The sequence below is a fragment of the Phyllostomus discolor genome, chromosome 12 (assembly GCF_004126475.2).
Source record: "Phyllostomus discolor isolate MPI-MPIP mPhyDis1 chromosome 12, mPhyDis1.pri.v3, whole genome shotgun sequence".
Lineage (NCBI taxonomy): Eukaryota > Metazoa > Chordata > Mammalia > Chiroptera > Phyllostomidae > Phyllostomus > Phyllostomus discolor.
Window position 1 is genome coordinate 63,136,438 of NC_040914.2, and position 20,405 is coordinate 63,156,842.

The following is a 20,405-nucleotide window of genomic DNA, read 5'->3' on the forward strand; positions in this document are numbered from 1 at the left end:
AGCCGATCAGGAGAAATTATTATTTTTTTTACCTATTTTGTAGCATCTTGGCACAAGTTCAGCACTGAAATGGTTAAAATATCAGCACATTTCACTGGTCTTGGGTTACTCATAAACATTCAGCAAAGCAATTTCACTCAATCGCACATATTAACTGCTTAAGTTCTTTTCTCTGAGGATGTGGACTGTTATTTTATGCCAAAAGTCCTGTAATTAAGTTTGACATAAGCGCATGGATTAAATATGTGGTTGAGGGGGGGGGACAAGGAATGGAAGGTTTTCTCCCCTCGCCTTCTTGCCATATGGAGCCTGTAACCAAATAATGTGCAAAAAATTTTAAGAGAATTTCCAATCTTATTACTCAGTGTTGCTTATCAGGTAAGTCTTAAGGCCAGCACAGTTACAAAACCAGTTTTTCTTTTCCTCAATTTTGTAATAAGATCAACAACAGAACGTTACCCATACAACAGCTCCGGGCCCTTGTAGTGTAGTCTTTATAAGGCAGAGAATGGAACAGCTACCAGATGGGCAAGCGACTGCGGCTATGGTTTGGCAGTCATTCCTCCAACTGATCTAACTCAGGGATGCACTTGAACTGCTGAAACCGTGGTGAGGGTGCTGGGCATTGCATTACTTGACAGTTACATTAATTAAGAGATGCGACATTCGGAGGTTCCTCATTCTACAGGGACTTTTATCATGTCCAGATTTCCCCTGACCAAAGGGTCCTCAGGTGGCTCTGACAAGGCTTGAATCATTTAAGCAGCATAGTAACAAATTTACTTTCAATTTCTGGCCATATTCATGAAGGTTTCTTGTGGTTTCAGAGAGGAATGCTCTTGTTCCTCCTTTCCTAAAAACAGCCGAAAATAGCTTTTTCAAATGTTTGAAAGGGAAAACATCCTCCTTGAGTTTCCCCCAAATTCCAAACCGGAGGGTGCACACAGGAGTTAACCCTAGGAAGGAAGTTAGGCAGCAAGCCACCTCCCGCCTTGCCTCCTGGTGAGTCTGCTCCCAAGCTCCTCCCCAGGCCCAGGCCTCTGTTGCTCTTCTCTTCATTGGTGTGACTGAGCTGACTGCCTTCTTGGTGGCTTTGTCCCGCCACACCTTCCTTAAAGCAACAAGAAATGCTATCCAAATCACTGCCAGACTTATGCTCTTTCTACTTTACCATGATTCTGAAAAGTGTTGTTGCAGTCATGCCCAGCTCCCTTCTGACTGGTCCCCATTTCTCTGCACTTGACTCTGCATCTTTTCCTTTTGGAGGGCCACGGTCCAGGCTGCTCTTAAACATTAACGTTGGAGGCCTCATACATCTCCAAGTTGCGCTGACTTCCACAGTTGGCTTCTGACCAGTTTAGCGTGCCCATTTTTATGTTATCATAGGTGGCTTAAACTGAGCACAGTGTTGAGATAAAGCCTTGAAATTTGCTACACAGCAGTCAGAATAATTTATTTAGGCTCAATACAACCCTCTGTATTCTCCATAATGTCGGGGACTATCTGCCACATCTTCCAAAAGCCCTTTCCAAGCCCACCAGGAGTAATCTCTTTTCTTAGTTTATCTTTCTAGTTGTGCAACAAATTTCTGTTCATTCAATTACATAAGCCTGTTACTAGGCCCATGGCCTTAATGTATTACGGGCATTCTGCACTGTACTGTACTCTCCTGTATTATCCCCAATTTGGTACAAAATATAATTACCTTCGACTGCGCTATCCATGTCATTGTTGGGAATTGTCTGTTTCTCTTAAATGGCTTTTGTTTTTTCTTTACTATCTTAGGTAGTTCTATTTTATTCCCAAATCTTTCTCCCTAGAAGGGCCATTTTGTAAGGTTTGTCCAAAACAGGTAATGAAATACATACCCCTGCCTCAGAGCTGGCCTCCTGATTGGTCACGAGGGTGGGAAGAAAAGACTCTAATGGATTGTTACTCTTTGAGTCTAGCCCAGTGACTTGAAATTAATGGGAATGACTCAGGCCTCTCTGAGAGAGCCGGGTACTGTCCTCTTTCCAACCGCACCTGGTTGCATTTCCCAAGAGAGACCCAAATCTGCCCTTTTATTCTGTCAAGGTCTGAGTCCTCCATAACAACTCCAGAAAAGGACGAAAAATCAGGCAAGGACAGAAGTCACCACATAAAATGCACCATATGGAGTGTAGCTGGGTTGTACACAGCTGATGTACGTGGGGCAAAGTGTGGTATGTGAAGAATCCAGGGGCTCCGACATAATTGTGCGGCCCTTCTCGGAGGCCTGTTGAAATCTTTCTGCACTTGAGCCTATGCCAACTTTGTCCCCAGATAAGAACTTCTCTCTGTTTTCCCTTTCAGATACTGTCATGCTTTGCCTATAGGCTGGGGTAGTTCCAGCTCAGACCATCCTTCTGTGATGCTTCTTGTTTCTCTCTGAGGTACCTTAGGACTGAGCACCTGTTAGGAACTTTTGAAGTCTGGGCTCACCACTTTCTAAATCTGACCATAGCCACATTGAACAGAACTGTCTTTTTCCCTGCAGTTTATGCATACATAGCATTTGTTGGTTCCAGTCTTCTTGAGCATGATTCAAGATTAAATGCCCACTCCCCTCCCCGTGCTTATCAATGAGTGGCAGTATGTCATAGTGCCATGAATAAGAATGCAACCTCCGAAGCCTGACCAGCTGGGTTCAAATGCTGGCTCTGACATTTATTAGCCATCTGACCTCAAGCCTGTTAACTTAACCCTCATGACCCATTTGCTTTACCTGTAAAATACGAACTAATACGTACCTCCCTCTTGGGGTCATTGGGAGTATTAAACACACAAAGGGTTAATGAGAGCTCTTGGCCCATGGCAAACCTTCAATAAGGTTGGCTATATTCCCGGTTTCCTGAGGAGTCTCAGCTACATCGTTTTTGGTTTGAGGTGAACTGGCCCTTCAAAGACCCGAGATGCTCCAGCTCTCACGAGGCTGAGTGATGAGCACGTCCATGCCTCCAGGTTGCACTTTATTTGGTGGCATTTAAACACAGCCTTACATCAAAACTGCCACCCCATGACTCAGCCTCTCACAGCCTAATATTATTTAACGACATGGAGACTCAGGAAATGGAAATGTTGGTATAAAAATTAATAAAAGGATTTCATTTCAAAATTCTTATTGTTTCCTCTGCTGCACATATATATAAACTGCAGAGCTCTCAACTAAGGTCCCTGTAAAAGCCAGACCCTTGCTAGAGTTTCAGGCTGTGCTACCAGCTCTGAAACCTCCAGCAAGACTTTCACCAACCTCTTGACCCTCAGCTGGCAAACTGGGATGATTCACCGCATGCCTACCTCACGAGTCTGTTGCAAACAAGCAAGAGAGTAAACATGTTTTGAAATACGACCGTTGTTATTATGAAATACATAGCTTCTATTAATTAGTCTATCTTGAAATCAATAATAACACTCTAAAATGTTATATATTTACATTTATATAGAATATTGCTAAATACAGCTTCATTTCTCCCATCTCATTGTCAAAGTTCAACCCTTTTCTAATGCCCAGATTAAGGGTCACTCCCTCTAAAAGGCCACCCCCATACATACACGCAAACACAATGTTAAACTTTCACTCTTTTGAGCTGTTAGGCCACTTGCTATTGTCCTTTAAACTTGCTTTGGCATTTAGTCATCTACCCAGGAGTCAGTAGACTTTTTCTATAAAGCTCCAGATAGTAAATATTGTAGGCTTTGTGGGCCAAACTGTCTCTCTCACAAGCACTCCCCTCTGCTATTGTAGCACAGCAGCGTCATAGACAATATGTAAATGAATGGGCATGGCTATGTTCCAGTAAGACTTTATTTACAAAAACAGGTAAGGCCCCAGACTATAGTTTGCAACTTCTAATCAGTAGCCTGGCTTTGTTGTTGAACACCTGCATCTGTGCCCTTTTTGTCTACTCTATTAGACTGTGACAACCTCAAGGACAAAAGTCTCTATTAGACGTTTGCAATACCCAATTCCCCACTTCGCCTAAGCCACTGGTGGTAAACACAAGGCCCACGGGCCAAATCTGGCCTTCCACCTTGTTTCTACCCAGCAGCAGCACCAAGCTCTTGCTTAACTGTTAAGGAGTAGTTACATTTATACAGTTCTAAAATTAGACTCAGCCCTCTGAAGGCAATCATGAGGCTGGTGTGGCCCCCAGTAAAAATGAGTTTGACACCCCTGTCCTAAGCCAAGAACTTGCTTCAGTACGTACTTGTCAGATTAAACTACCTCATGATAAAATTGTATATTTGTTGTGAATAGATGAATTTAAGCAACCAATCCATGCCAAATGCCCTGAAGAGTTAAATCAGAGAAAAGAGATGGACTGTCTCTATGGAATGAGAGACGGCCATCTGCATGTCAAATACATGAATGTAGGAGAAACGTTGCCCACCAATCACTGTCAAATCCTGGGGCAAAGCAATGGAAAACACCTGAAGACCACATGTGCCTGGAATCTGAGCTCTGCGTATGAATAACACTGTACAAGGCCAGGACCGTGGGTAGCCCTACTCTTTCCGAAGGACATAGTTGTAACTGAATTCACAGACAACTATCATTCTTTAGAGGCAACTCTTTTATCATTATCTTTAAATGTAGAATAATCTCACTATTGTTTAACACTTAGATTCATCTGAAAATAAATAATATTTATTTGAGGAAATATAATACTTCAGGGGCAGGAAGAATAGTGGCTCAGAGCAGCAGGTCTGGAGTTACACATAATTCAAATCTATGAGCATCGGAGTCAGTGGAACCTCTCTAAGCTTCGGTGTTTCCTTCTGTGAAATGGGAATTTTGTGACAGTTAAATGGGACCATGTACATGAATAACTTAGGATAGGGCTCAGGACAGAGGAAGTACTCAATAAGCATCCAGTAATAGAAGTGGTAGCAGCGGTAAGTCGCAGAAGTAAAACATATTTCCTTAAACATAGAACTGCCATTTGACGGACCAGGACTCCCACTCTTAGGTATACACCCCAATGAAAACCTCTAGCCACAGAGAAACATGAACACAAATGTTCACTGCAGCATTAGTCATAATAGCCAAAGTGGAAAAAAAAAAACCAAATATCCATCAACTGGCAAATGGATAAACAAAATGTATTTATGGCCATAAAAAGCAACAAAGTACTGATACATGCTATGATATGGATGAACCTTGAGAACACACTAGTGAAAGAAGTGAGTCACAAATGACCATATCCTGTGTGTGCCCATTTATATGAAGTGTCTAAAATAGGCAAATACACAGAGACAGAGAGTAGATCAGTGGTTGCTAGGAGCTGGGGGTGGGGTGCAGGGTAGGGAAGAATGACCAGTGACTGTTAATAGGAATGGAGTTTTTTTGGGGGGTGAGTAATTAAAATGTTCCAAAAATAGATAATAGTTATTGTTTCACAACTCTGTGAAATACTAAAGCACTTTTAAAGGATCAGTTTTATGGTATGTAAATTGTATCTCAGTAAAGCTGGTTTTTAAGGCATTTCCTTTTTTAAAAGTAAATTCACTTAGCTTCCTCACCAAAAAATAACCTGTAATATATACCTTTTTCCCTTGATATGAGCTAGAAGATTATAGTCTAAGAATTCTATACAAAAGAATGTACCTACTACATAGGTACCTAATACAGGTACCTATTTAAAGCAGACAGTTATTAGTTAAGTTTATGCATTTATGGTGTTTAAATGTACTTACTAAGAGTGTGTATCGATAAACTTCATTTATAAAGCCGGTTAGTTGTAAGAATCACTCAAAGTCAAGAACTGTGTGTTGAGGGTCATCTACGTGCTGCATACTACCTTGGACGTAGGGACGCAGGAGAGAATAAGACCCTAAGGTCATGAGCTTATGGTTCATTTGTTCTTTGCACATCACACCAACCAAGAGAATTTGGTCGTGTTCTACTTTTCTGTAGTTTACATCATAAAAACAAGGGCATTTTCCCCAAATATATCATATTATCATATTAAAACTGCCTTTTCAAACCTTTCTTCCCAGGGGCATACCACCCCCATTCTCAGTTAAAAATCCAAGTTCTGGGTTCTTGAAGTTTCAGTAAGTTCAGGATTCCTAAGTTTTTCATAAAGAAGTAAAGGGTCTACCAGGCCATATATATATTGCATTTTCTCAGTCGAGGACCTGCAGGGAAGGGGGATTCTCAATTTTTTATGAGCACAGGAATCCTCCAGGAAGCTTGTTTGCCATGCAGATTCCTGGGTGGTAGCAGCAGAAAGGCAGGTTCAGCAGGTCTGAAAAGGAGCCCAGGAGACAGAGTATTTAACAAGCACCAAGTCTCTCTGATGCAAGAACGCATGAATCACGCTTTAAGAAATACCCTCAAATGTTGGAAACCAATGCGTCGTCAGGTGTTTACTGAGCACCAGCCTTAAACCCACACTGTCTAGGCACTTTGGGAGATCTAGGGCATATAGTCTCTCCTGCAAGAAGCACCTACTCAAGTCTGGAAGACCTGAAAGACACCGCATGATGACTGAATACACATACTAGACATGATTAATAACAAATGAGTGATGAGACCCCTCCCAGCTGTGTGAATTCAGAAGAGCAAAACTGCCCCTTGGACCCAGGTGGCTGGAGAACTTTATGTAGAAGTGTCACTTGGGCCTACCCTTAAAATGTTACTGTGATTGTAGGGAAGATAATGAAAGAGTCTAGAGCACACAATGAGGGAGATTCTTCTCAGAGCAATCGGCTCTAGTGTGTTTACATGAGGAATAGAAAGAGTGAGGCCAAATTCTAAAAGGTCCCAAATGCCTGGCCAAGGGACTGGGTCTTTTACCCACAGAATGTGGAGACCCGCTGAAAAGTTTTGAACTGGAGAGTGGCAAGCTGAGATCATTGCTGTAAAGGATTAATCCAATAAGAAGTCACTAGGAGCATTTTTGGGAGGAAATGATGCATAAATAACAGAGCAATAGCACGATAGAAGTACAATCAAGACTGGATAGGAACAAGAGGAGACTGGAGAGAAGAGAACCATTTGGAGGTTCTAGGAATAGTCCCCCACAACAGGCTTCCTCCCAAAAGAATAAGTATGCTATAACAGAATTCCTATTTTACTTGAAAGAGAAAAGTAATACTAATATCCTTTTTCTTTCGTATACCTTTGAAGAGAGAGATGCCAACTTGAAAGAGGCAATTAGGGCTGAGATTATGATGGTGGTAATAAGGGACATGAAGATAGAAAAAGGATTTAACCATCTTCAGAGTTTAGAAAAAATGGCTAGGAGTGAAGGAAAAAGGGGTTGAAAATGGCATCTGCCAAGCCCAGCTTGGAGTTCTTATCCTCAGGACCTTGCTCGTGATAGCCAGAATGAGAACCACTGACTGCTTCCCCTGAAACTGGCCCACAAACAGAGGAGAAGCAAACCTTTACAAATGACCACAATGATTAACATAGAAAACTTGATAAGGTTTTTTCTTCCTAACCAGAGAGAGAGAGTTGTCATTGTGTAATAGTTAATAATCATATATCCAAACAATGCCTTCTATTTAAGGAACAATGTCCCTAATAGTGGAGCTTAAAAGAGAAAAATAACAAGTTCAGTTACTGTTTGTTACACAGCTTTTGCCGTGTGACAAACCACCCCAAAACAAAACAGCTGAAAACAGTAAATCATTATGCACAGTTCTGTGGGTAGGTTGGATAATGCATCTGGTCTGAGCCGGCTTGACTGAAGTGGATAAGCAAAAATGGCCTCACTCTCCTGGCTGGCAGCAGGCTCAATATCAGCTGAGGTGATTCTCTCACCCTTAATAGGTTAGCCTGGTCTTCTTCACGTGGTGGCCTCTGGCTTTCTAAGGACAGCAAGAGAACCAGACTTGATGAAGAAGCATTTCCCAAGCCTCTGCTTGTGCCACATTTGCTGTAGTCCTGTTGGCCTAAAAAGTCACATGGCCAGGCAACAGTTTTGAAGGCCCTGCTCAAGAGTATAGGTAAAAGAGGGCATATGTGTGACCATTTTTACTATCATGGCAATGTATGTGTAATATATCATGCACTCTAAAGGAAGAGACAATTATCGACTTATTTCTGCTTAAAGACTCTGGAAGGGTCAATGTTGAGCTTATGCTCTACTTGTCTAAATGTGAATATTTGAACTATTGTGAAAGAAATTAATAACTATATATTTGATAATGAAGTTTTTTAAAGGAGGAGAGGGGGTGGGAAAAGTAGGGAGAGAGAGGAAAAAAGAAGGAAAGAAGGAAGGAAGGAAGGAAGGAAGGAAGGAAGGAAGGAAGGAAGGAAGGAAGGAAGGAGAGAAGGAAGGAAGGAAGGAAAATATATCTGCCTTAGTATATCTAATTTTATTACTTTTTGTTGACAGAACACTATCAATCTTATAAAGATCCTCAACTTTTTGGTTGTTGTTAGCTGTCTTATAAAATAGCCTTCTATCTCCTAAACTCTTACTTGGTCAGATTTCAGCCTGTGCAGAGGTGCTTGACGATGTATGTCCAGGACCCTTTGCGAGAACAGAAGCCCAAGTTTCCATTCCATGAAGTGGTCAGTGCTTGGATTGCTGGCCAGCCTTGGAAAGACTGAAGATGCAGACCAGCAACGCCCCATTCTTAGGACATAATTAATGTGCTGTTAATTTTTTTTCATCAACAAAGGATTACCAAAATACCACATGATTTCCTTCAAAAATGTGACCCACCCTTTCCTGTCTCATTTTTCTTTTCCTGGATCTGAACGTGGTTTCCATTGGCCTCATGAAAATAGTTATTTCTGTTCATTTTCCTCGACTTGTCTCAGTTCCGTGATCTCAAGACGTCCAGAAATGCTAAAGCAAACTGTTAGCAGACAATTTACGGGACTGCTTCTCTCACTCAGAGCCATTTTCTAAAACACTTCTCCTCCTTGTGAGGCCAGTGGCTTCCTCTGCGTCCCACAGCAAACCTCACAGTGTTATAAAAAGCCAACTAACTAAATAATGCCATAGGAATCTTAATGACTAGGGTCATTTAGCCAACAACATTACACAGTTTTTTCCTCTCAGAATAAGCATTTAAAATTACAAATATCCCATCCAATTCACATTTAATTACCACTGTTCCAACTTAAAGAACTTTCTCATTTTCAATTGTGTAAAATTGGAAATACTGAACTACTGCTAAGGGATAGCCAACTGACTCCTTTTTAAAGAGGGAGCAGGAAAGTAACATAACTGTTGTCTCTTCCTGATAATATTTCTATTATTAACTGGCCATTTCTTCACTAAACTTCCCTAAATTGCCCAGGCCAATTTCTCCACATTTACCACAACCAAGAATGAAATTAACTTGTGATGGGCCCTGATGTGTGATTTGACCATAGAGATCACAGTTTCCAGCACAAAAGTCCATGTCAAAAGCTAAACTGATGCCAGCTTTCACAATGGCAGAGAGCATTCAAAGTAAGAAAGGTCTCAGGAAATCCAGGACTTAACAGTCTCCATCAGCTCCAATAGACTAGGAACTACTCTGCACCATCAGTTGGGTGAGGAAAGGAAATTAAGAATGGGGGAAGGGACAGCAACTTTGAGGCTTTTGAGTGACCCCAGTCACAACTTGTCCTTCCTCCCACGAAAAGCTAGACTTCAGAGTCAGACACATCTGACCATGCTTTAGAAATGTGGCTGTTGGGAAGGCAGGGCTAGGAGCACAATCTTACTTCGAGAGAGATCCTTGCCCTGGCTGGTGTGGCTCAGTTGGTTGGACATAGTCCCGCAAACTGAAAGGTCACTGGTTAAATTCCCGGTCAGGACACATACCTGGGTTTTGGGTTTGTTCCCTGGTCAGGGCAAGTACCAAAGGCAACCGATCAATGTTTCTCTCTCACACTGATGTTTCTGTCTCTCTTTCTCCCTCCCTTTCCCTGAGTAAAAATAAATAAATAAACTTTAAAAAGAGAGAGAGCCTTACCTATTTATGAGACATCTCCTTGGAATAATGGTGGATTTATGGTAGTGGTTGTCTGAAAATCCATTTCAGTTTGCTCTGCAATCTAGCCCATTGTCTCTCATGGTCATCTATTCAAAAGAACAAAAAACACACTTTTCTTTTAGTACCTAAAATCACTTCTTGAAATGGAAACTACTCGCCTACCTGTCAAGTAGTTCTTACAAGAAGCCTGACTTTTGCATTACCAAAAAACAAATGTTTTATAAATATGCATGCGTGGTGTGGTCTATACAAGGGTGGGTAAAGTAGGTTAATAATAATAAATAATACAATACAATAATTAATAAATAATAGTACAAGAACAAACTGTTTCACATAGAACTGTGAACCCACTTTTGCTTACCTCGTATATATGGTGTACATGTGTGTATGTGTACGTGTGCATATGTATGTATACTTTATGTGGTGACATGGATCTACAGTATGTGCATATGTATAACATTGTGTTATCAGCACCCATTTGAAATAGGCTGCGCTCTGTTACCACCGGCAGTTCTGTTTACAAGGAAGGTTGAGAGATTGGGATAAGAACTTGATTTTCACTCAGGTTTCTTTTGGGAAACAAGTCCTCATGTCAGGGCGAGGCTCCCAGCTTCCTGTAGGAGCAGCACCCTTTCTGTTAGCTAAAACCCGAAGCACGAAGGACTCCTTTCCCTTATCTGTGTGCTGCTTTAGAGCAAGTGGAACTGTTTTTAAGGATGTATATGCCAACTGAAAAAAAATTCTTTTTTTATCCTTATGGTGGAATTCTATTCATGCTTTTTCATTTCCACAATCTGACCTTTTAGTTAGTTTTTTAAATGGCCTTCACTACACATATCCCCACTCCCCCCCAGTCCTCACCCATTTTTACTATGACGAAGTTTTCTGAAGGTTGAGCATTTTCTATCTGACTTACACTTTTTCCCCAGAGCATATTTCTACTTACCGAAATTTCAAATTACCATGGTGACTATCAACAGTCCCTAAAATATTGCTTTTCTCTGTACTTAACCTACGCAGAGTCACCAAAAATGGCCACAGAGATTACGTAAGAATTACATCCAAGGCTGAGAAAAGAGCCGCTGTCATTAATTTCTTTCCATTTTAGTCCATCTTGGGGGAGATTGAGTGGCAAACCGGCGAGGCTAACAAAATTGTCAGGACAGACTCCTCTTGTTATCCCACAGACGGGGGTGGGGGAGACTGTCCAGTGCTGCGTGTGCCCAGTCAGTGGTGGTGGGGAGAGAAGAGGAAGTGCTGAAAAACAGAACAGGAAACAGATGGGAGATGTGATCTCTCAAAACCCCCCAAATTCTGAAAAACCTCAAACCAGCCCAGTTGTTTGAAGATTAGGACAAAAGGGAGATCTGTACATTTACGAAAGACTGGCCAGCCAAAGCGGGCACAGCAAGGAGCCATGTCACATGGACACCAAATCCAACTGGCCACAGGTCAGCGGCACCAAAGGGAAGTGAGAAAGCTAGACCATCACGCAGTTAATCTGGGCCAGGAGGTGGGAAGAAGGCTTCCACTCTTGCAGTGACAGCCTCTACTCTAGTTTCACATTGACAGCGAAAATCTCTACAATCATGTGATTCTCAGTTAAGAATACTTCCTTGTCAACTAAGATTAAGCCCAGAGGAGTAGCCAGAGGAAAGGGACTCAGTTTTCCACATCTGCAGCCCTCAGGGCTTATGGGAGGGAAAGCAGGGAGCTGAGTCTGGAGTAAATGAGTCGGGGTCATTTTCCATGACACCCATGCAGAAACATCAAAGAATCTAAATGGTTTCATTAAAATTCATCCCAAGGTGCAATTATTTGTCTAAAAATTATTCCTACACTTGCGTTCAGAGCTCTGGGAGAAATTGTCACGGTGATTGTTTTTCAGGGTTGGACCCAATATCCAGGCTTGAATTCTCTTTACAAGTCGGGCAAGTGTGGTGGTGGGGGTCAGGGGAGGGGTTTCTCCCTAACAATGAGAAAGCCGAACCTGCTTCCAGAAGAGATGCTAAAATCTGACAATCCAGCTGACCTCCTCCTAACAAAGCCTGAGAGCAGAGCCATCCAAAAATCCCAGACTCCCCTCCCCCTTCCAGGCAACTGCATTTCACTTGTGACCTTGCACAGCCTGTGGTCAGGAAAGAGCCTTTGAACACATCTCCAGAGCAGCAGCGATTAGGTCTTTGATTACTCAGCTCAGCTGGTCCTCCCTTCTCTGCATTTCTCTTTTCCCCTCCCCCACCCCACACCCTCCACCTCACCCAATAGCCCAGGCAGTTCTGTTTTTTTTTTTTTAAAGCAACCATTTTTTTCCTCTCTTTTCATTTTCCTATAGCGTCGTAAACCTCAAGATGCGGTTAACACTAATCCTGATTTATTTAGGTTTTATCTGCATTATTAATTCCAATCATGAAAAAAATAAAAGTGCTCCAGGTCCCAGTTTGTATACAAAGTTTGGGTGTTTGTGAAAGGGGCCAGCAATCACTGAAAAACATATTTTCTTTAGATAGCTTTTAAATCCGAACAACTTTCTTTTCTAGTCTGAAAATATTCCTAGAGATGTGTCCCATCCTTAACAATTTCATTTATTATTATTTTTCCCCCAGTTGATATCCTTTGAAGCTGCTTCTTGCATTAATCTGGACTTAATATGGATTTAAACATTTACAATGGAAAATAATTTGGGTTAAAAAAATAATCTCCCTGATAAAGCTAGAAAACCTCCACAACTGTCACCATCTCTGAAGGCCAGGAAGGGGATGAGATTCTTGAATATGCATTTGAAGAAAAGCAAGAGCACACTAACAGGGTGTGTGTTATATTTTATATTTGTCAGCTGCTATGACTGACTGGAGTTGAGTGATATCCAGGGTCTTGACTTGTTGTTTGAATGAATTCATCATCACTCAGAACACATGAACAGTTATTTGGTGCCCAGGATATACTAAAAATATCTTCCATTGGCGAGAGAGGCTTTGTCTCAGAGGTAGCAGCCTATATCCGTCACTCCCAAGGGGGCTTCCCAGCAACTAACAGGTTCCAGCCCCCTTCCCACCCATCCTTTCCATTTTTACTTTCTGCAGCCTATTAATTTATACAATGCTGAGAATAGAAAGTTTACATTTCTTTGGGTAGGCCCCCCGGCAAGGCCAGTGTTATCGGGGGAATTCTTCCTGGATTTGACTCAAGGAGCTCAAGGGGACTGAAGTATTTTCATGGGAATTTAAAGGCATTCAGATTAGACCTCCAAGTCTACTTTGTCAGACTTCGGCACTTGAGGCAGACCTAAACATGTTTTGAGTTCTTGAGGACTTGCAGAATGAGGCTAGATGAATCCAAGAAGTGCCCCCTTTCCAGGATTGGAAAATAATGTGGTGCCATCACTCTTGATGCCTCTGCCCATGGCAGACATCACTAATCAACCACAACATCCTCTCACCCTGAGCCAGGAGGCAGCTTTTGTATCATTCTCAACACAGCCTCTAAGCCACCTGTAGTGGATTCAACTGGGGACCTACATGGAAAGGTGTTTGCCAGTCCTGCTGGGCTCTGCACTGCCCCAGGAGACCCTTGGATAATCTGGTTTTTAGCACTGTGCTTCAGCCTGTCTCATACACTGCTCCTGGCTCCTCTTCTGGTTCTTGATAGTGTGGGGTCATGGTGTTGAGAACAATTCCAGAAAGTCTATAAAGACCAAGCACATGAGCCCTTTGACTGCTGTAGCTCCCCAAATTACCAGTACGAACTAAGCACATAGGAAACCTTTGCTCAGAAGGAGCCACCCCATTCCTTTCCCTGAGCCCCAGAAAATCTGTCTCCAGCAGTTTCCTCCCATCATCCCTGAGTCACTTGGACCAGGATGTAGTGTGACAAGGATACTCTTCCAATGATTTTACCTCTCAGAACTGATTAAGTCAGACTCAGAGCCTTCTCACAGTTCTTTCTTCAAGTTCTTCCTCTAACGTGCCTCTGACCATTCCACCAGGCTCATTCCTCTTCACACTCCTGTTATGTGGGCCCCTTGCTGTGGGATGTTTCTTCCCCCTCCAGGAAGCCTTTCAGACGGCCACACACCCTCCTTTGCCCTCTAGGACACCTGCTGCAATGAACTGACTGTCACCTTCACTCTGTGTCCCTTTCCACTTTTGGTCTTATTGTGCATTTTATTTTAATAACACGTATCTCTTTCCAAAGTAATGTAAATTAATTGTATAAATTTTAGAAATGACAGATATACAAAAAAGTAAAAAAATTAAATGATTTGTAATTCCATTAGAATATGCATATTCATGTCTATGCTTCTAACACTTCTTATGAAATATTTCTGGGTTGTGATTTTTATTTATTTTTAGAGAGAGGAGAAAAAGAGGGAGAGAAATCTCAATGTGAGAAACATCAATCAGTTGCCTCTCATACACTCCCCCACTGGGACCAAACCTGCAACCCACACGTGTGCCCTGACCAGGGATTGAACCACTGACCTTTTGCTTTGTGGGATGACACCAACCAACTAAGCCACACCAGTCAGTGCTTCGGGTTTTAATTTTTTAAAATATACATACACTTTAAGTGGGTGGACTTTATAATTTCTCATATACAAATTATACCTCAAAAAGCTGATCATGTATGTATATATTATACATAGAGAAGAGTGTATTAGTGTGTGCATCTGAACTTTATATGCATTTTAAACAGAAATGTGGGTTTCAACTATGGTACATTTACACAATGGAATTCTATGCAGCAGAAAAAAAGAAGGAGCTCCTTACCCTTTGCAACAGCTTGGATGGAGCTGGAAAGCTTTATGCTAAGCGAAACAAGCCAGGCAGTGAAAGACAAATACCATATGATCTCACCTTTAATAGGAACCTAATCAACAAAACAAAGAAATAAGCAAAATATAACCAAAGACACTGAAATAGAGGACAGGCTGACAGTGACCAGAGGAGAGAGAAGAGGGAATTTCAGGGGAGAATGGGAAGGGTTTACAGGAACAAATTTAAAGGACACATGGACAAAAACTAGGGGGAGGGAAGTGTGGAGGGTTGGGTGGGTGGGCTGGAATGGGAGTGAAAGGAAGAAAACTGTACTTGAACAATGATTAAAATAAAAAAAATTAAAAAAAAGAAATGTGGGTTTCATATGTTATGTACTCTATTGAAAAGTCTGTAAACTTTGTTGTCTATAAACTTTTAGACCTTAAAACATATAGTTGAACAATCTTAGAGCACTTACCTACATTTCCTCTATTTCAAGGATATCTTAATATGTTTGCCCATTCTTTTTTAAATTTCTTAACAGCATCATTGAGATAGAATTTACATACCAAACAATTCACCCAAAATGTACAACTGAATGGTTTGGGGCATAGTCACATGCTTGTGCAGCCACCATCACATTCAGTTTGAAAAACATTTTCCTCACCCCCAAAAGCACCTCCATATCCACTGGCACCACTCCCTCTCCTGTTTCCTTGCAAACCTCTTCAGCCCTGCTCACCCACTGATCTACTAATACGTCCTGTCTCTAGGAACTTTCGTGTTGTGGACATTCCACAAAAATGGAATCATTCAGAGTGTGGTCTTTTGCACCTGGCTTCTTTCACTCCGTATATTTTCAAGATTCATCCATACGCTTCAGCATTATTTCATTCCGTTGGTTTTTTTTGCTGAATAGTATTCCATTCTATTGTGTTTGCTCATTCTTTCTAAGAGTTTCTGTTTTGCTTTTGTTGTGTGATATTGATGCCCGTACTTTTGTTTTGTGATGTTGATGTCTGTACTTTACTGAATTGAGTGGCTTGCACAATCCCATCTGTGCATCCTTTAATTGTTCCAGTGTTTACTTTTCATAGAATTCTACTGAACTTATGGAGAAATTCAGTTCAGTTCAGTTCAACAGACACATATTGAGCATTGAAATGTGCAAGAGTCTTTGCTAGGAAATGCTGGGGATACAAGATGGATGGATACAGCCTCTCTGTTTACATCAGGTTAGAAGAGCAAATCATGCCCATGAGTCACTCAGATACCTGTAGCTTTTAAGTAATCTTTATTTCACATAATTTGAATGTAATGTGTACATGTTTTTCAAGTTTATTTCATATGTTTATATCATGCTACTCTGTAAGCCACCCAACAAAAACAGAAACTCTGGGTTCTGTTTCTTTTCTGGTATAATGATATTAACAGTAATTACAGCAGTCACCATATACTGTGTGTTTATTTTACTTGATCTGAAAAACGGTCCTGTGAGGCAGCTACTGTTCTTTTCATTGGCCGTTGAGGAAACTGAGGCTCAGGATAAGAAAGCAACTTGCTAAAGTTCTCATGAGTCTGGTAAGAGTTGCTCACTGGACCACACTGGCCCCCGCCTGCATGGGGGACATTCTTAGCAGCAGATAGATAATATTGTCCACCTGCCACTCTGGTGGGCAGCACTGCATCTTGTTCTGGGCAACCTGAACTAGTTCCCAGGGGTAAAGGATAAAGTCGCAAAGTCTGAAGTCTCGTTCCCTGGCATTTGTGGCTGTGTCCACTCCACTGTTCTCTTTCACGGCAGTGATGGAAAACATAACCCCCCAGAGAGCTCCCTGTGCTTGGTACAAGAAATCACTGGACATGATTTTTGGAATTTGCCATGTTGGAATCAAACTTTAGAAGATGCATTAGAGATAACAAATTAGGACCCTTCCAACCCCCGAAATGTGCCACCCAATAGAGCAGCATGACAAATGGCAGGATTTGGAACTCAGGCCTCCCGTGTGGGGCTTCTAGAGCTGTTTAACTACTTTCCCAAGCCACACTTGGCTGTACTGTGCTGTCATCTTCAACAATAAGGCAGGTAGGTTACCTCCGTGAGTCTACACATCACAATGAAGACTCTCAACAAATATTAAATAATAATTATTGTTTCTTTCACATTTACTGAGAGGATAAAATCCCAATAAAGAGGCTTTAAGGTCTAATTACTTCGCAGGCATCTCAACCAAACTGCTAGTTGAGAAATTAATGGTGGACTCATCGGAGATGGAGTAGTAGGGAGTTGTTTTGAGCAGTTGTGTCACTCTGAGACTCGGCGTGAGCTGTAGAGCAATGAACACCAACAGGAGCTGCTGCAAGTGACTGAAGCAGCAGACCGGCTGTGCGGCTGGCACTGAATGGACTTCAGTTCATTTGCCATTACTGCAGCACACAAAATATGTGTTGAGTGAGTGACCGGCTGAATTAACTGACAAACAGAAAATGTCACTAGGCAGATGATCACCAGAGCAGGAATGAAGGCCCAAAATATTAATGAGAACAGTTACAACAGTAATTAGCCTTTACAAAGTACCGACTGTGAACCAGGTCCTATTTCAAATGCTTTAAATATTATTTTATTTAACCCATTCAACAAATTGCAAGGCAAATCTTAGCCTTGTTTTTAAAATGAGAAAATGAAGGTGCAGAGAAGTTAGGTAACCTGCCCAACATCAGAGTTAGTGGGACACACACACACACACACACACACACACACACAGAGAAAGCCCAGGATTGGCCAGGCATGGACATATTGACTGTGCCATTGTCTAATTTCTTAAGAGATCACTGAGTTTCCAGGATTTAAAAGAAATAGCCAGATGATTCAGTCTGCAGTTTTCAAACTACTCCATGGAACCATGAAAGTTGCTTCAGAAGTTCTACCAACAATAAAGTATTTGTGCTAAATAGGGGTGAGTTCAGCTCCCTGGAAAATATCTGCTGCGTTGCATATTGGATTTCCACACCGCATTTTGTTTTTAAACAAAAGAAAGAGTGTTCCATTGGAATAGGTTAGGGGCCAGCAAACATTTTCTGTTAAGGGCCAGGTAGTAAATATTTTAGACTTTGTGGGCCACATTGTCTCTGTTGCAACAACTCAGCTCTGTTGTTGTAATGGAAAAACAGTCATGGACAATGTGTAAATGAATGAGCATGGCTGTATCTCAATAAAACTTCATTTATAAAGGTGGCAGGTGGGCTGTAGCTTGCTAACCTCCAGTCTAGGTCATCCTCCTGTGGTCAAGTGGATTTTGTCTAAACTTTGTGTATTTGGTTTTCTTACTTGCTCACAAAGGGGAGGTATAGTGTCCGAGACTCCCATGTTTATTAATGTTCATTGTCAGAAAGCTCATGCCACAGTTGAAGGGAAAGGAAACTAATGTGCATTGCATGTGAGCTTTGTGTCAGGTACTCTACTAATAGTTCTACGTGTGAATTGATCATCATTATAACTATGGAAGGTGTATGGCCTGATCCTCTTTAACCAAGAAGAAAACTGAGGCTTAAAGAGGTGAAACTAGTAACAGGAATCAAGCCAAAATCTCACTTAAATGCTATCACATCATATTGACACATAAGTGATGGCTTAGAGACACATCACTTATCCTGTGATCTAACAGACTGGAAGGTCATTGATAAGTCACCCCCAGTCCATTCTTCCCTAGGAAAACGATTCAAGTTCACTTCAGAACCTCCCCCTAGATGCTTCACCACCCCTATCAAGTTAGAGGCTTAGACTAGTAGTAGCATTTCTATAAGAGTTTTCCCAAAACATGACGCAAGAGCAGAATAACCTTGCTATTTCAAAAGCTGTTCTCCTACTTATGCCTTCTGGCCATTTATTGTCTATCCTGGTAGGCTATTAGGGGTTTAATTAGCTGGCGATCCTCTATGATCCATACATTTTTATAAAGATCATTTTTTTTATCCCTGTACTTTGTTCTTGACCTCCTTTACATAACTCTCTTCAATTCATACTATGCTGGGAAATTTTGGAATTCTAAGCCTTCGGCATTTGAAGTAAATATTTCATGGCATTGCTAGCTTGGTTATATGCTTCCAGTAAGTAAAGAAATCTAATTTCCTCCTCCTGCCTGGGATGGGTTGAAAGCTTGAGGCTGAGATAATGATGGCCAGAACACTAGTCTCTCCCAGAACACACACTCATTACTTTCATGTTTGCCAAAATGCCCTGGAATTGAAGGACCTCTTACATCTATTTTCAATTCATTTTGGATTGGATCCCCTTCCAGACCCAGTCAGTCCCATTCAACCGACAAAAGGAAGTTGGTGTCATCCCAGAAGTCAGTGACAGCATTGCCTCCAGTGTCTCTTGGTTCTAGAAAAAGCCACGTCCATGAGCCACCACAGCCCACCACCACAACTGAACAGTAACCCAGCTGTTTGCAAAACAGAAGAGAAATCCATCACATGTGGAAAACTCTGCCATCAATAAGCAGCCTTTGCAGGCCTCTCGTTTGGGGACTGACCACAGAACTGGCTCTCCATCAACAATCAAACAGTCTTTAGCTGTGATCAGCCACTTCCATCACCTCTGAGACTGGCAGGTTTCCAATAAAGCCAATAGCCCCCTCCCTCAGGGTAAGGTCATCAGCAGGAGGTAGGCATTGTCGTTTAGCCCAGCAATTTGACAACAGTGTTAGCTTACACTCTATTAGCCAGCAGCTACACCCTGACCCATGACCCTGACATTGACCTCAGGCAGCCCTCTCCTGAGGTAAACTCTGATCACTTGAGGTGGCTCGCCCTGCTGGTTAGCACGAGAGAAGGCCCATCAAGACCAAGCAGGGCTCCCTGGTCACCCCTGCTCCCAACAGGGGACTCGAGGCTTGAAGTACAGAAACAAGCCAGTGTTGAACCCAAGATGGCAAAGGTGAAAGTTCAGAGGCATATCTATCAGCAGCCTGTCACCGAAGGACATGTAAGAACTATGGAAGCTTTCAGCACAGGGATAGCCGCTGTTGTCTCCAGACAGTTCTGCTCCTTAATGGAAAAGACATATCAAAGTATGGCTTACAAAATACAAAATAATGGACTGAGATGTACATTATATGAGGGTGTTAGATTGCAATGTACTTTACAGTGGGGGAATTAGATTGAAGTGTTATGCCAGGGTAGTTAGGTTGAAATATGGATTATCCTAGGAATGTTAGCTTGAGATGTGCTTTATAACACAGTTGTTAAATTAAGATGTGCTCTTCAGAGCAGGCATTAGCCTGAGATGTGCATTACAGCAAAATTGTTAGGGAAAAAGGTGGATTCCACTTCAGGGGGGAGGGGGTAGGAGCGAGGAAAACACCTTGTGTTGAATACTATTCAAGGGCACTGACCGTCTTCTGCATTACGTGGATTTCAGTGGGTGGAATGCAAGGCGAATGAGAGCGCGAAGTATGTATAATGGTCTGTCCCTCCTCCTTTCTCCCCAGCCGAACAATCTGCCACTTTCCCCACTTTTCCTGTTAGGGACTTACAGGCCTCCCCCATCAATAAAAACATTAGCTCACTAAACAGCCTGATGGCTTTTCCTTCCCTAGCTTAACCCTTCGGGAGCTGGGGTTTCCTTTGGATTTGTAAAGATATTGATCCCAGATAATGTTTGCCTTTCTAACT